This window comes from Dermacentor silvarum, chromosome 7 (genome assembly GCF_013339745.2).
Source record: "Dermacentor silvarum isolate Dsil-2018 chromosome 7, BIME_Dsil_1.4, whole genome shotgun sequence".
NCBI lineage: Eukaryota > Metazoa > Arthropoda > Arachnida > Ixodida > Ixodidae > Dermacentor > Dermacentor silvarum.
The window spans coordinates 120,995,400-121,013,598 of NC_051160.1; the positions used below are offsets into that span (position 1 = coordinate 120,995,400).

At 44.9% G+C, this 18,199-nt stretch overlaps 1 long non-coding RNA gene across 1 annotated transcript in view; it reads right to left on the minus strand.

Moving 5' to 3' along the window:
• Positions 1–6,968: 6,968 nt before the first annotated feature.
• Positions 6,969–18,199, minus strand: part of LOC119459713 (uncharacterized) — a 36,311-nt gene continuing 25,080 nt past the window's right edge. Inside the window, exons 4-5 of the long non-coding RNA XR_005193768.2 lie at positions 11,720–11,797; positions 6,969–7,194 (exon numbers count right to left, since the gene is read on the minus strand). This is a non-coding gene — a long non-coding RNA (uncharacterized LOC119459713). The remainder of the gene's footprint in view (positions 7,195–11,719; positions 11,798–18,199) is intronic.

Consider the following 18,199-nt stretch of genomic DNA (forward strand, 5'->3'; position numbering starts at 1 on the left):
ACAGGTGACAAGCATACTTGCACTGACTTTGCATTTTTATTCTCCTAGAGCATACAGATATGTACGAGCTGTTTTCAACACTTGCCTCCTGCATACAAAGACACTGTGTAAATGATATTGTGTAAATCATTGTGTAAATCATTGTGTAAATCAATCACTGTGTAAATGATATTTACATATGACATTGATAGGGCTACTGGCTTTTCAGAAGAGGCAATGACTGCATTGGCTAGGAAGGTAAAGCATGGCTTTCCACATTAAGTAATCTGGTTGTGGATGAGATGGCCATTCAGAGAAGTGGTGTGGGATGGAAAAAGGTTCCATGGATATGTTGACATGGGCATCGATGTCAGTCATGACAGCTTTCCAGTTGCCAAAGATGCAGTTGTTTTAATGCTTGTTGCAATCAATGGCAGATGGAAGCTGCGGATTGGCTACTTTCTAGTGCATGGCCTTCGTGGTGAGCAGAGGTGCAATTTGGTGCTGCAAGCTGCTAGCTTCACTCAAGAAAAAGGTGCACACATTGTGAGTTTGACCTGCGATGGTGCTGCAGCAAATTTGTCATTGCTGTACAGCCTTGGCTGCAAGATGGACCTGCCTGAGCTGGATGCTTCTTTTCTGCATCCAGTGACAAAAAAAGCTTCTCTTTGCCATGTTGGATCCCTATCACATGTTGAAGCTACTGCGGCACACCCTGTTTGATAAAAAGGCTATTGTGATACGAACAAACAGTTCATATTGTTCAAACACATTGATGAGCTGCATGAAATCCAGTACACAGAGGGCCTACATTTAGCAAACAAACTTAGACAAGCACATATTAACTGGAAAAATCAGCCCATGAAAGTGTCATTGTTGGCTCAAACGTTTCGTCATTCGGTAGCAGATGCTCCTAGTGACTGCAGAGCTCAAAAAAGTTCAAAATTTTCAAATTCCTTGCCGACAGAAGAATTTATCAGACATGTCAACAACGCATTTGACATTTTAAATGCAAGACATCCATGGCAAGAAGAATATAGAAGACCGCTGTGTCCTGAAAATGTGGCTCCTGTCACTGCGTATGTCAAAGAACTGGTGGTATACTTTTGCTTGCTTAGGGAGTCTGCAGCTGGAAAACTAATGACAGGGATCAACCAAAAGACAGGCTTCATTCGCTTTGTGGTGTGCTTAGACAACCGTCTATACAACAATTTGGTTACATAAAATGGCCTATTGGCATATCTTTTGACTTCCAAGCTCAGTCAGGACCACCTTTAGGAACTTTATGCTGCAATAAAATCATTTGGGCGCTGCAATGACAACCGAACAGAAAAGCAGTTTGCAGCAGCATTGAATCGTCTGATAGTTCGCAATGAGGTCAAGGACACTGATGGCGGAAATTGCTTTCTATTGGAACACATCGAAATTCCCTCTGCATGCTCCTCTGAAAAACCATCCTCCATCGATGTAATCAACCTCACTACCCCTCAGAGAAGCCCTGCAGCCAGTGAACCACTCACAGAAGCAATTTTACAGGATCATGGTTACTCTGCTAACCCAGGCAGGGTGTCTTGAGCTTGGGTGCCTGCGGCTCGCAGTACAGGAAGTATTGCTACACAAGTTGCCTTGTGGGTGAATTATGTTCATGATGGCCCACACAATTATTTCCTTTATCCATCAACTTCAGCTGTCCCACCAGGTTTTATCTTAAGGCATTTGTTTTTTGAGTGACTTTGTAAAGTGCATATATTGTTCAAGAGCGTTGTATGCAGATGTCAAACTTTTATACAAGGAAAATGTGATGCCTAATTGTAAATTCTGCAAGTACATGTTTGTTGTCTTGCTGAATGCTGTAGCTTGAATCACCTGCATGCAAATTATGCTTAAACAATTGTTCTGTTCAGCCCAAGCTAAACAGTGTGGACAATGACGGTAGGTTAGCTGGCCTACCTTTCACTAGAGCAAACTGTGTGATGACATGGATATGCTGTGAATGCTCTCAATGGATTATGTGTGAGCTAAGTATACTCTTGAGGAGGACAATGTTTTTTTAATGTTTATCGTGTGTGTCTTTTACCGACCTTTGTGGAAATTTGCCACTGTCACCTGGAATACCATTGGTTTTACTATTTTCAAAATATTTTAATGTGCTCACTTTGTCCACTTGCTTTACAATAGCCTTTTATGATGCCAGATTCACTGTAACCACTCAAATTTGGTGTATACACTCAATGAGTGTTTTAAATACTGTGAAATATTAATTCATTTGAGGTTCACAACGTAATAGAGCCGTCACCTCTTAATTTTGCGGTGTGTTGGCTCAGCTTCGACGGTGCTAACCTTTTTGTTGCTATGTGATACAGCATAAGCTTTGTTGTACATTTTACTTGCAGCAAAATGCATTGTATTTTAATGTTGACATACTTAGTTTCTGGGTCTGACCTCACATCAATTCTTTCAACTTTGACTTTGTGAACTACCACTCTTTTTTCGATTTCTGCACATGTATTGCTTACTTTTCTGACAAGCACAATCACCGAAGCCTTTCGATATTTGTGAGGACAGCGCAGATATAAATATTATACAATTATAGCCCTGTATTGAAGGCGTTGCATACAAGGCATTGTAAGCGAAACTGCTGCTACATTCAAGGATAGCTGATCCTATTGACCAGTTTTATTAAAGGTCTCAATACTACATGTGACATAGTTTACTTTGTATAACATTATTATACAAATGTCCTGTGGCATACAAGTATGCTAATACTGATACCGAAGCGCAGTGGCACAATAAGTTTTCCTACTTGCTATTTATAATTTTGTTTTGTGTATTATCTTTGCAATGTACTTCATTTAAATTATAAATGTGGCTTTCTTCTGTATTCGTGAAAAATCTTCTGGCTTCTATAGGTGCAATAAAGATTGAATATGGAATGAACAAATTACTGTTGTCATAAAAATGTGCTTTCCATAGTACAAGTACACCAGCAACACAATGAATGTACAAGTGCAAATGAATGATGCCATTTTTCTCTTGCCGCTATGTATTCAGTTTTCGTGCCGTTTCACACTAGCAGAGGAAGGGTCCCCCTGGCAGTGCTTGACTCTAGGACATAATTATGCTGTGGAGCTATACTCGCATTCGAAAACAGCTGAATAAACTCTAGATAATGCACAAATTCCGTCCAGTTGCTTTATTATATAACGAAAATGGATCACCCAGGCGCGTCTCAGCAGCGTCGTCGCAACACACTATCTTGCAAAATAGTGCACGTAAATCTGAATAAACGGCGACGACTTCGGCGTTTAGAGTGCAGGCTAATGCTATTTATTCCTCTCAAAATAAAACACGCACACCAGAGCCTTTTATTAAGCGAAAATGCGACAAGAAAAGTGTCCCTCAAAACATCTTGTTTCTTCCTAGGTGCAAGACAGCGTGACAAAAATTATTTCTCTCAAAATAAAACACGCACACCAGCCTTTTATTAAGCTAAAATGCGACAAAAGAAGTATCCCTGAAAACATCTCGTTTTTTTCTAGGTGCAAGAGAGCCGGACGAAAATTAGCAAGATAATACGCACCACAGCTCAAGGTGCACAACGGCTGATTTGACGAAACTTGAGTACGTGGCAAAATTAGACTACACTCGGGCGTCTGGACCGGTTTCGAGCCGCGAGCGCTGGCAACTCCACTAACCGCGGTGGTAAGCACAAGTGACGCCTTGAAAATTTTCCGTCTTCATGAGTCAGGCGCCCCAGTCTTTCTCCACGTTTCAAGGCATCGCATTTGAAGCGAAGAACGACGCGCGCAGTAGCAGAAAACCAGCACCCGCATACGGGCCTCCAAGCCTGTGACGGCAGGCGCCACTAAACGTTACCATGTACCAAACAATCACGAATGCTCCGGCAACCTTGTGGGCTTATTCCTACCCAAAAGGCATCGCGCACGGGGCCCCTGAGAAAGGAAGGGGCGGCTTCAGAGGAGCTTGGCTTGCCAAGGCTAGCGAAATCACGTGACGCTCCCTCCTAGTATTTTCTTTAACTCCATGCTCCGTCGCCTGCTGCTCAAAGAGTGGTCGCGCAGGCTCCGTATATTGATAGCGATCTCTGATGTGAGCGAAGTGCGCGCCCGCACGGGGCTCATCTGCAAAGCGATCTTCTGCCATGGGGACGAAGTGTATGCGCCGAGTGGCGTTACCTTCGTATGCGCGGTGCATTCGACGTTTAGTTCGCGTTGAAGCGAGGCGAGAGACAGCGCGAATGTCAATTTGCCCGCTGCACCTGGCGCGCTTTCTCAGTGTGGCGTTTTCACAGCGAGTTTCCGCGGTCATCAAGCGAGATGTGTTCATGTTTACCTGTGCGCGCGTGCCACCGCTCTTGTCTTTTTAGTTAGTAAGCGAAAGTTTACAACTTTATACAGCCCATTAAACTACTATCCTTGCTTCGTATAGCTCTCTACTAATTTGCCATCGCAATCGATGCTTGGCCTTTGGGGCGAAACTGCGAATTTCTTTCTATATCTGACTTCATTGTGAGCATAAACAGCCTGGCTCCAGTTGATAGCCTAATATATTTCGCTGCCACCTAACCACTACTGCGCTGTGAAGACCCAAGAATTTCGCGCCATGAAGATCTATCTTGTAGCTGCATTTCCACAACAGCGAATTTAACGCTTAGGCATGCAGTAAGGCAACTCAGCGAAAGGAGCCCCTGACGCGTCAATATCAAAACCTCGGGTATTTCTCATGCTTGCGAATAATTAGGATCTCTATAAAGTCGTCGTTCAGTTTCAACAGACCATTAAAATGCAGCAGACTGCAGCGATCGCTCCGGCACTAAAGTAATTTGGTGCGAGAGCAGCCTTCTGCCACTGTGAAGACCACCAGGTTATGTTTGTTTGCGTCCTTTTTCCTCAAGGAATGGCGCTCCGCCGTTACCAGGAACTGGGTGTGCTTGCGTAGCGCTCATGTTATGTTGTGCTTGTGTTGTAGTCAGTGTAATGAGTTTCTACAAGCTGTGTAAACTGTCATATCTTCTGTCTCCATCACAAAGTAGAACAACGCCCGAGCGCCGACCTGCCCTATGTGTCTGCAGGATGGCATTTGATCATTGCGTAGGCCATATTTAAAAATTCGGTGTTTGTGTGAATTATTATTGCGATAGCAATAATCTGGACACTCCAAGCGCATTATTGATGTCGTCGCCGTGATGTTCCGTGTAAAGTGCAGACACGATAACATCGTTGCCGCGCACCGTATCCTGTATGTGCGAGTGAAAGCTTTCGAGGGTCAGCGAAGAATCGCGGCTCAATCTGGCGCGCACGAGGGCGGGGCGGAAGCGCCCTTCTTCTGTCGCGCGCGAGGCACGGGGGGTAGGCGAGGGAGGGGTATGTGTTCTACTCCGGCGGCGGCTGCTGCTTACGGCACGGCTGCACGGGCGCCGTATCTTGACAGCGATATGCGACGTCCACAAAGTTCTCTAGGTATTTGGAAACGCAAGAAAAACACGGACACGAGAAGAAACGAAAACGAAGACCAGCGTAGAAACGAAGACAAAGACCAGCGTTTGTCTTCGTCTTCGTTTCTTCTCGTGTCCATGTTTTTTTTTTTTGCGCTTCCAAATACCATTTCATGATGACAGACCAACAAGCCCACATCGCCACCCACAAAGTTCGAGCCCTCTCGGGCTTCATCTTCAAAGGGATCTACGCCGTGGAAAAAGTATCCCAGTGCCGGTAGTTTTGCATGCGCTCTGCTTTCGACGTTTTTGTTCGCGTTGAAGCGAGAGCCAGCACGAAGGTCAATTCGCTCGCTGCTGCTGTCGCGCTTCCTCACTCCAGCATTTTTGACCGCGAGTTTCCGTGGTCATCGAGAGAATGTTTGCGAGTTTATATGGCCTATAAAGCTAATATCCTTACTTCGTACAACTGTCTACTAATTTGCTATGGCAATCGATGCTTCGCCTATCGGGAGAAACTGCGACTTTTTTTTCCTTTACAGTGCTGCTATCTCGGGCACTTCACGGCTGTGAATTAACTGAGCTATTATGTGGCGTCATCGTAGCGACGTCGTGGTTGGTAGTGACGTCGTCGACGCTTCATTGGTTATTTTACACCGACCGCCTCACTTTTGTGCACATTTTATAGCGTGTGAAAGCGTGACCTAGGTGCCATTATTATTATTCTCATGTACGGTTCCTTGTGCCGTCGGCGCTATTTTAGGGGCATTAAAACCAAGAACTCTAGGCAACATACCGCCGTCTTGTCAAGATAAATTTCTGTCATGCCGAATTGGCATCCTCGACTAAAGCAATTGTGTTTGCATCAGCCTCCAAATACACACACTAACGCCACCTAAAGTCTGTGCGGAACACAAAATGCCAGAGTAATTGGCCTGCTCTGTCATGTGTTAGGTGTAACTGGATAGGCTTGGCTTCCCTATAACGAAGAAAAAAGTTTAACAATAACACAGTGATGGGCGCGGTTAACTCCCAAATGCACACTACCGCACTAACATGAGTTCAAGGCATAGTAGTGGCTGTTCAGGACAGTGTTTTACATTTTTTTATCCTATGGCGCTGGCGAATTGCAGGGGTTTACTGGGGGTCTAACGAAAAAACCGCCGTCAGGTGCTGTCGTTAAGCACAATGGTCGTCGTCAGCGTAAAGGCTCATTCATACTAGGCCAACACGACACCGATTTAGGTCTGGTGACTGATTGCGACAGCAGTTTACAGGAAGGAAAACGCTGTCACCAACAGTCGGCAGACCAAAATTGGTGTCATGTCCGCCTAGTGTGAATGAGCCTTGGCGCAACTGATGGTAGGACGGACGGACAACTCAAGGCAAACCAATTTAGAGTGCTGCTTTGGTGTAAGAAGCTTATTCTAACGTTGATTCGTGTAATTTAGAATGGTGGTAGATTGGCCTAATTAATGTGTCATTATGAAGCATGGGTGTATACAGCAAAGGTATATCAGCAGGGTGATATGAGACAGGGTTGTGTAATTCATTTTATTGCACATTACCTTACGCCGTAGAACGTTCCAAAATAGGAACGTTCCCAAAGAGGAGTGGTAATTTTTCTAATCACGGATGACAACTAGAGCTGTATATCTTGTATTGCCTTTTGCCACAACGGCTTTCATATGCCTTTTGACACTGGGGCACAGTACTTCGAACGTGATCCTCCCACGTGTGCATCTCACATTGAACTTTGCCTGAAAGAAAACCAAACATAGTTCTCCGTAAATCCATGCACATAACGGCCTTTAGCGCTATGCTCGCAATGGAGGCCCTGCTCTCGGCGTAACGTTCATGGCACGGACTACCTTCATCGACGAGCCGCACCTATAGCAGTGCGAGCAAACGGGAAACACATTTCTTAAATACGGGAAAGAATTGTATGACGTGGAACTACTTTTCCAACTGTCCTGGTAGCCCGGCTGTCGGGGAAACATAGTATGCCCTGCTGTCTAACACTCACTGCAAGTATTTTTGTTGTGAGCCGTAGAAATGATTGTTTAAATACATAATATTACAGCGAGAAATGTAGCACCACGTTATCAAATCGACCACATGTACCAACTTCTGACGGCGGCTCTATATATTCAGTTTGCCCGTGGTCTTTAAAACTCATGCATTAAATACTACTACTTAAGGTGATTTGATCGGGCACAGAAGGAAGAAATTTGGGCGCTCTATCAATTATTCGAAACTTGCGTTTTATTGCAATATTTGGGCTATTTAGCGCAACGGAACGTGAATATGTAAGCCATAGAAGTTTTCTGAACACAGTAAATTTTACCTGCCAAGAGTATGCCACTGACTACTGTCAAATTACAGCACTTTTATTGGCCAAACTATAGTTTAGTTCTCCGTCAGTCGGGTCCAGCCTCAGTAGCAATGACGTCGTGATGAAGCAGTTTTTTTTCTTTATCAAATTTACCTAGTTGTTGTTGGTAATCTGCAATTTTTTGTTTTTTACCGAATTTTAAATTATTTTTGGGGTTTTGCTTTTCAGAACACCGATGTGATCATGAGACGCGCCGTAGTGGGGGCCTCCGAAAGAATTTTGACCGCCGGACCATCTATACCTTAACCTTAGATTAAGTAGACAGGCATTTTTGCAGTTCGTCCCCCTAAAAATGCGGACGCCGTGGCAGGGATCAAATATGCGATCTCGAGCTCAGCAGTGCATGGCTGCAGCCACCGGGCCACCGCTGCGTGTTTTCTTCTTCGAATACTGTCTACCTAGGCTCGGTCACACTGGACCATGACGACACCGATTTCGGTCCACGAACTGTTCGTCACTGCGGTCTCTGTAGAGTCGGCACTCCTGCTACATTGCTTCTATACCAACTGTCCGAAAACGGACCGGCGACGGCCCTATCGGCGGTGAATCGGTGGGAGCGGAGTTGTCGGCAGTCAGACGATTTTATCACACTGCAACTTAACGATGCGCCTGGCACCACGCTCGCGAGCGCGCTGTGGGATTCTTTCGCTGTATTATACATTTGTTGCTCACTCAAAAAGATTTTGCACACATTTGCTGCTCAAAATCATAGAGCGAGATTTTCCAAGTTTGACCACCGATTTACCACAACTGCGAATTTGTTTGCATCGGAACGTAAGGCCACGACTAGTGGTTTACTTCCATGTGTGTGGAAACTGTGCAGTGCTGACAAAAAATATTGATGAGATTTGCATAGTATACAAAGTTAGACATACGAGCAGTGTCCCATCCCACTGAGACAAGCCTATATTAGCGGCGACGTTGTTTGGAAAACGGTGACTGCGTAGCCAAGGGGGTGTTACTGCTGATTTACATGGCTGCTTGTCGCCTTTCTGCTCTTTTGTGCTGCATACAGTTTGCATCTACGATAAAGCACTGTTAGAGGAAACACTGCGCATAAGCGCTCATTTAGAGAGCGCATTGCGCTCTTGCAAAAATGTATGCCTCCTGTACTCACCTCAGGCGTGGTTGTTTACGCTGCGGTATCGAAGAAGCCGTCTTAAGTAGTCAGGTTGGCATACGAAGTAAGCAGAACAATGTCGGCAATTATATAATTTCTCACCATAACAACACATATAGGTCTGGCACTCTGCATAGTCGCATTTCTTTCGTGCAAACGCCGGCGAATGCAAACCGCTGCATGCGATTACGAACAGTTGCGTTCCGATGTTGGCACTGCAGTATACCACCGCTTCTTGTGTACGCATCGTACGAATTGTTTCTTTCTGAACCAATCTGAAAAGATTGGTTCTTTTCATATTGCTATCGCCAGAACCGAAGTATAAAAGCAGTTTCAGCTCACCTAATTGCTTACTTTCTTATTCCACATCCGCAAAGAATTGCGTGTCTGATTTTATTGGCGCAATTAGGCTTAACATTGGACTTCACTTGGACATTAGTTAGGCTTAAATTTGCACTTGAAGGAATCGACAACTGGCTCAAGCTCTACGTCTACATCTGGCAAGGGCTGATGTTTTTGCATTTAAACTTCGGAAGCGCATTTCAACTCGCATTGAGAACGAATATTTATATACATAAAGGTGCAGTTGCTGCGGCGATCGCCTGGTTGGTGCAATGTTTCCGCTCAGTGGACGATGGACAAACGAAGGTCGGCAGGCTCGTTTTGCTGCCACCGAGGGCTCGAAAGCCTACGACACTAAGACGACTATCCCAATTTTTTAACGTTGAGTCACACTTGGCCGACGCGACACCGACTTGGGTCTGCCGAGTATTGGCGACAGCAGTTTACAGGAAGATAAACGCTGTCGCCAACAGTCGGCCGACCAAAATCGGTGTCGTGTCGGCCTACTGTGAATGAGCCTTCAGTGATACGCGCGGCCGTTGAGTCGTCCGATTGTCGGTTTTGGCGTCACGTGAGTGGCTTCTAGGCAACGTGGTGCTATCGGTCTATGCTGTGACTCAGTGTTTAGAAAGTATCGTTTGCGCGTGAGCTTTCTACTTGCTTAGTTTTATTACGAAGGAAGAAGGAAAATGTCCCATTGTTAACACTTACGCTTAGCAAATTAGTGGTCTCATTCATTCTCTTCAGTGTCTATTCTAGGGGAAAATGATTCTTGTTCGTTCTTGCAGATTTCGTATAAATCGGGTGTTTTGCTTACAGAATGTTTGTTTTCAATACGTGTGCAGCTATACATCCTGCTCCTTTGAAAATTTGGTGCCAGCTATATGTTCTTTAATCAATACATATTTCAACAGGATGGGCGCTTATCATTTTGTACTTTGAAACACCGTTCTATTTATGTTATCCTATGCTTTCCGTGAAAAGTATATTTCACCCAGCTTAAGGAGCCCCTCCACAGGTTTGAGCATTTTTATCAAACAAGCATACTGCATACATGACGCGCAGGTAAATCTGTCTGCAATAGATAATGGTGCTGCCCACCCTGAATAGCGCTCAAATTTCAAAGTAAAAGGTGCACCGCTTTACTCTCGATACATCGCGCTCCCCGCCAGACAGCCACGGTCACGTGAACGCATACATTCCTCATTGCTGTGCGTCTTTCATCCCTCACGATGACTAATCAACGAAGGCGATGTCTTCGGCCAGCACTAAATGACAGGCAGCAATCATCATTTATTGCTTTATAGCAGGGACATTGGACGAGGAAGAAGTTTGGCGCGCGACTAACTGTCTTTTCAAAGCAAGGTCAGAGGAGACTGGCCGGAGCAAAATATCCAGCTGCGGATGTCATTTGCACATTTATATAGAAAATACAGCTTTCTTCTGGGTATCTATATTGCGCCTCCTTAAAATGCAAAGAGCGAGCTTTAGCTCGGGGACAACCCTGACTTCAGTATTTAAGTACGCATAAAACGTACAAACGTTTTTACGGGAACCCGCTGGAACGATTTGAACGAAATTTGTAGCATGTGAGAGAGAACGCAAACTCCTAATAATTGCAGGAGCAGGAGGTCATTGGAATTTTTATTTAGCGCCTCGATTTAAAATATATATATATATATATTTTTTTTTTCAACACTTCTTAGGTAACAAAAAATAACGCAAGAATTTTACAAAGTGTTTCACTCAACCCACAAACAGATATCACAGTTATGTAAGCTGCGTCTCTTTGAGCATATAAAGTGGACCAGTTTGATGCATGAAATTGTATTTTATGTAGAATTATTACAAATGAATGGTGACAAGGTTTTTTAAATAGTTTTAGTCACCAAGTAGTGTTGCAATTCAAAGCATCACGTGATACAACAGGTTTTTTATTTGTTTTTCTTTTCGTTTATTTTTTTTACTTGGGTGCCTTATTGGATGTAGACCGCAGACTCGAAATATCATTTTTCGTTGCTCACTTACAGTCTTAAAATAGGTAATATTATTTTCGAAACTTTGCAGTTTTCAACAACATTGATAAAAAAACCTACTCGATAAACTAAGAATATCCTGAAAAATCCACTTGATGTTGACTTTTCCTTTTTATTGTAACCCCGCTCACCAAATTAAGTGCAGTGCTTGCCGAGAAAAACAATGCATCCTTTCTTATGTATTTAGATAGGAGCCCCTGAGGTAAAGCTTCCTCTTAAAGGTGAACTTCACTGCAGCGGTTGTCCATGCCTAAGGGTTGACAACCAACCATGCTTGGTTGACAAATATCAGCAAATAAACGGCCGTGATAATTGATTATAATTACATCTTTATAAAAAATTGTCTCCATATCTTGGGTTGATTTAAAGATTTACCGCTGAAATGATCTTACCTGCTAATGTCAGAAGCATAACGGCACATCTCTCTTGAGGTATCCAGCAATGGAGCATGTAGTCGGACGTTCCTCTTGCTGAGAAAAAGAGATTATCAGTATTTTAAAGCCTTGCACTGTATTTCTCGCCAATTGGTCAACGTAACCATGCTCTGGTAACGTTTTTATTCGCCATCCGCATTCTGTTACTTGCGACTGCGACTTACACACAGATTTGCACTCGTTCATTTCACCTTTCAAAAGATTCGCGGGCGTCAAATACCTGCAGACGCGCGAAAACAAGATCAATGCAGCAAAAAAAGAAAAAGATGCGAAAATGTGAAAGAGCCCATCGGGCGCAATTACAATAATTCGCCGAAGGTATGCTTGATGGGGCCCCAATGTCGCACGATGCGGTGTCCAGGTGTACGCTTCCAAACAAACCAGATTAACCTCAACTTTGTCCGAGCGCCGGTCGCGCCGCCTCGAGCTACTGTACGAGCTACTGTCGTATATGCTCCCCTTGGGGAGTGCAGTTGCGCCTCTGATTGAACGTGCCGCTCGCGCCTCTATTCGCCAACTCTGGTCACATGCGCAATAACTACCCTTTTGAGGGAAAGCCAACTTCACAGCTGCGCCTGCAGCATAGAGTTACTGTGGCCTGCACTGCCGCCCGCCGCGCCACCGCCGTCCCAGTATTAGGGCACGAGCACACTCGGCAGCTGAGCCGCGCCGTATCCTGCATCCAAGAGGAGTGTCTTTTCTGCTTAACACGGATGCGTCGGTGGGCAAGATGGCGGACCTATGCGCAACTCTGCTCCCGTAGGAAGCATATACAGTAACTCCCGCCAGTCGCCGAGCGCCATTACGTGGTCGGAAATGAAGTGTTATGTTCCATGGCGCTGGGCCAACTTTAAGGACACGACACCGTGTTGTTGTTTTCTTCAGTGCCATTGACATCGCAGTCCGGTACCGGTGACAAGCCAGCATATGTTTCATCCATCGGGCGTGGTAGCAGAAGATAGTAGAAGTGTTCTCGCGTCTTGCACTCTGAATTGGTATGAACCGCGCCATATTGATACATGTGTTCCAGTTTGACATGGTGTAGCACACCCAACTTCAGGAAGTGAAGTCTTTTAGTTTTTCTACAAAATAAAAGTATATGAGATGCTGCGGTTTTTGCTGCCACCGAAGCTGTAGTTTAGTCTGAGTATGAGAAGTAAGAAAATTTGGTGTAGATAAACTGCGTCCATCTAGCAATTTATTATACTTTTCAATCTATGCATGTGCACCACAGAGTTGGAACAGCGCATCTGCTGTGAAGGATAGTTAGCAATAACTGACTTTTTGCCAGTGGTCGCTAGTGATACCCACAAATACATCAAGCCATTTTTATCACGCTCGTTCATACATCGTCATGATAAAAATTTTGTACCTTATTCTGCGTGCACCAAGAAGCTTACGTTCTCGCATTTTCCAAGCACAATCACTGAGTGAAATTTGCTGTCAGCTATCGTCCTTACAGTTGATTCTCCGCGTGGATTCGAATGCATGGTTCCTTCATTCACTGATGTTTGATTTCCACACTTGCAACATTTGTACTTATTTGTGCAACGTTTGTACATACTAGCAATATTGTACCCGTGGGACAAAATAGTTTTCTTGGTAACGATCCTTAATGGGCCGGTTGCTGCAGCCAAATGCGCACGCGCACGCATTTTCTAGCATAACTAATCAGTGTCGCCAAAGAAGTCATGAGATCCCCACGATGAACTGTTGCCAAATGGCGTGCGCGAAGTTTACTTTAAAAGCTATTTCAAACAAATATTCATTGCCTGCTGGCTACGGAGAGAAAACTTTGCATGCTGGATAAAACAATGCCCTGACGTTATCCTTACAATACAGCTTTGCAAATACAACCTCAGTTCTTATTTTTGGAGCTACTTGGAACTCACAAATACAAACCCGTACAGTGCTTCTGAATAAATATACGCATGTTGTCGGTCACGACCAGCACATAAAAAAATAATTGGAACAACCTTTACACGCTTCTGCATCTTTGCTAAGTTTTGGCTTTCGATTAATATATTGGGTGTGTTTGCTTAAACTTTGTTGCCTTTGAGAGCCTATACAGGGGCACTATCGCGATGCACAGCAAACATAGAGAGAGGGTGGTTGCTTGGGCTAGTTGGTAATTCGTGGTAAAGAAACGACGTACAGCGCGAAAGGACAAGGACTGATAGAGACGACAAACACCGAGCTGACTTCCAACAATATTTTATTGCCGTTGCCACATCATGTGTACATATACAGGAGGGGCCTTGCGCGGAAAAACTGAAAGGCGGTCACAAAAAAGGCTTCCCTAACAGCAAGTCATTGGTACTTAGTATGTGGTCACGTGAAAAAACTCATTACAAACACAATCAATGTTTGTCGTCGCTAGCAGCGTGTGTGCTTTCGCGCTGTACGTCGTTTTTTTTACCATAAACATAGAGGCTTTACCGGTGTGCGTGTGGTATTACTGTCCTGTTATCGCAAGTTCGTTGAAAAGCACTGATTGAACCACGCGAGCTCTCAAGTAAAAGTTTGAAGACGAAGCGTGCCAAGAGTTCTTTTTTTTTCTTTTCTGCGCAGCATGTGCACGGGTAGCAAGTCGTAGAGCTTACGTGCGCTTGTTCGATCAATGCAATGCGAGGCAGACCTGATGTCACTTTTGTAAATATTTGCTGTTGCGGTTTTATGCAAAGAGTAGCGGTGTCCGATTGCTCGAATACGAATGCTTTGAAAACGAATCTGATTGTCTTTAAACATTTAGTTCAACTATGATTCTAGAATTTATTATAAATATCACCGAATATATTCTTTCTCTTCGAATGGCAATAATAACGGCACTTCTTGAAGTATAAGGCGAGAAAGACATAAAATTTGTGATTGTGGAAGAGGAGGAGGGAAAACGTTATTTTCGTCAGATGCAGAGTTATTTAAATTACTGGGTTTCTTCTGCTAGGCGGCGTGAGGTGGCCGTAAGCCCTTGACTTTCGGCGACCTCCAAAGCCCAGTTGACGGTCCGGAGCTGGACCGCGGGATCCGAGCTGGACACCGCTACCTCCCAGTCTGAGAGAGAGAGAGAGAAATACGTTTATTCAGTCATAAAAAAAATAGAAAATTGTACTTGTATGAAAAGGCAACCCCAGTGGTTTTTCCGGTGAAGTGCCTAGAAGTGTTATTAAGTTCGAGTTCCGCCCTAGGTTTGAGCCCGGGGCAGTCGCTCAATATATGTGTCAGGTCCGCTTTATAGGCGTCGCAGTTTTTGCATTTAGGTGAGAAGCAGCCCGGATATATTAGTGAATACTTGTAAGGGTTGGCAAATGAGCCAGTCTGCAACTGTCTCCAGGTCACCTGTTGCAGTTTATTCAGTGATTTACGCGGAGGGGGGTATTTTTGTCTAGCTTCGCGGTAGGGCATAGTAATTTCATGGAATGTCACCATGCGATCCCTCGCTGAACCCAGGTCGAGGCCTTCCACCGCCCGGCTGACGAAACCTCGGGCATAGTTGTGGGCAGCCTCATTTCCTGGGTGCGAGGAATGTTCCGGGACCCAGATGATTTGAATCTGGCGATCAGGCGGTGGATATTTGTTTAGAATTTGCATCACCGGTTTGTGGATTTTGCCAATGGCAAAGTTTCTAACTGCGGTTTTGGAATCGCTAAAAATGATTTCCGCGGTGGTGCCATTTATAGCCAGAGCTATAGCTGCCTCTTCTGCTTCGTCTGCATGCATGCAACAAATTGTTGCTGCGGAGTGGGCCTGACCTTGATTGTTGACTATGCCTATAGAGAAGGCATGTCGACTTGGGTATTCCGCAACGTCGACGTGGACTATATCCTGCAGACACGAGTAGTGTTTATTTAGAGCTTTAGCTCTTGCTCTCCTTCTGTCCTTGTGATGTTCAGGATGCATGTTTTTTTGGTATTGGGTCTATCCTTAAATTTCTGTGGTATATTAGGGAAAGTTTACATATTGAGCTGTGTGTGGATCCGTATCGGATCCCCAGGTCCTCCAGTATGTGTCTTCCTACTTGAGTTTTGGATAGCCTCTCAAGTTGGGCTAGTCTGTGTGCCTCGACCAGCTCCTCTAGGGTGTTGTGAATTCCCAATTCAAGGAGCTTCTCATTAGCCGTGTATCTAGGTAGGTGAAGGGATGATTTGTATGATTGTCTAATTAGGCAATCAATTTTCTTCTTTTCAGCCAGGTGGAGGTGCAGGTAAGGAAGGGATTATACTATGCGGCTCAGGACGAAGGCTTTGACAAGTTGCCTGAGATCCGCTTCTTTCATGCCTTTATGCTTGTTTGCTACTAGCCTAATTAGCCTGTTAGTTTGGCTAACGCATCCTATGATTTTGCTCAGGGTGAATGCGTTCTTTCCGTTGTTTTGTACGTGCATCCCCAGAATTCTAAGAGTCTGCACCTCTTGTACGTACGTGTCATCTACCATCACCTTTATTTCCGGGTGAGGTGTCTTTGCTCGTGGTTGAGCCCGTATAATCAGAAGTTCTGACTTTTGGGGGGAGCATGACAGGCCTATTTGATTCGCATGATATGACACTCAATCTGCCCCTGCTTGTCGTGTTTCCTCTATCTCACTATCACTTCCAGTATTAGCCCAGAGGGTGATATCATCAGCATATAGTGAGTGTCTCAAACCAGGGATTGTGCCAAGTCAGTTGCTAGCGGTATAAGAGATGTTAAATAGGAAAGGGGATAGTACTGATCCCTGTGGAGTTCCTTTGCTGCCAAGTTGCAATATGGAAGATCCGACGGAGCCTAGCTGGAGTTCGGCAGTCCTGTCGGAGAGGAAGGCTTTGATATAGTTGTATGTTTTGTGTCCGACATTGAGTTTCTCCAATGCAAGCATGATTGCCTCATGCTTAATGTTGTCAAAGGCTTTTGTTAGATCTAGGGCTAAGACAGCTCTAGTTCTTTTCCTGTGAATAGGGTGTAAGACCTCTTCTGAGAGTCTTAGCATGATGTCTTCTGTTGATAGATTTCCTCTAAAGCCTATCACGGTGTGCGGGAAGTAATTATTGTCATCCATGTGGCTCTATAGCCTGTTTAGAATTACGTGCTCGAGCACTTTACCTAAGCAGGAGGTGCGAGATATGGGCCTGAGGTTCTGCAAGTCAAGCTTCTTTCCCGGTTTCGGGATGAAGACTATCTTCGCATGCCTCCAGGATGAGGGGGAGTTCCCCTCTTTCCCAACATTTGTTGAAATATTTATTAATTGCTTCTAACGAGGCATCATCTAAGTTTCTTAGTGATTTGTTTGTAACCCCGTCCGCGCCTGGAGCCGAGGAGGTCCGAAGTCTTTGCAGCGCTGCTCGCACTTCAGAGTCTTGGATCTCCTCGTCCAGTTTGTGGTTCGGGGCTCCCAAGTAGCTCGGCAGAGAGACTTTGTTTGTTGTGTCTAGGTATCTCTGTCTGAGTTCCTCGACGAGTTCTTTATCTGTGAGCGCATGGTTATGCACTAGTCTAATGATGTTCTTACGGTGCGCTATTTTGCTGGTCGCGGGATCTAGCAGGTGTCTGAGGAGGTGCCAAGTATCCTTGAGTCCAAGTTTGCCACTCATTTGGTCACAGACTTGGCCCCACTGTTGCCTGGCAAGCTGTTGTGCATAATCTTCTATCTCTTTCGATAGGTTTGCAATTTTAATGCGCAGTGGTCGATTGAGTTTCTGCGTTTGCTACCTTCTCTGCAGACTGTCGTATGCTTCTCACATATGTAGCAGAAGACTGTCCACAGTTTTTGGTGCCTCTGAAGATGGGATTGATTTCGTTAATGTTTTAACATCACGTGATTATGGCGAATGTTTCTGCTACCGTAGGAAATTTTGTGATGTCGCACAGGGGCCCCGGCTGACTCTCTGCGACGCATGGTGCAGCTAACGTGTCCTCAATTCCTTGTTTTTAAAGTTTTTCATGGCATACTCACCAGTTTTTCGCCTTAGCTAGGGGTTAGCTAATCCTAATAAAATTACCTTTTCTCCCATAGTACTAGTATGCCAAGTGTACAGTCAACCAGAAATTTTTAAAGACCAAGTATTTCCGACAAGATTGAACATCCGAGCAGCCTCTTACAGTAGCGAAACATTTGGAGGATCCCTAAACATATTGTTACGTGTAACTGATGCCCGAGGCTATTTACAATCTATTTACACGGAAGCCAACGGAGGCCAAGATGGCGATGGTACATCAGTCGAGAACACGTCGTCCTCCTCCTCTTCACTGCAGCCACGCTGTGGCGGCTGTTCCGTATCGTCACCCCCGGCAGTAGAAGCACCGTCGCGGTGCTTAAGCTACACATCCGCGGTGAAAGGTGTGTGGTATGGCTTTAGTCTCGCTACGTGAACGATGCCACTTGCAGCTGACGACGACGCTGAGGCGTCGGCGAGGATTATTTCATATGTCGCATACTTGTCATTCCTACCTGTCGCACCACACGAT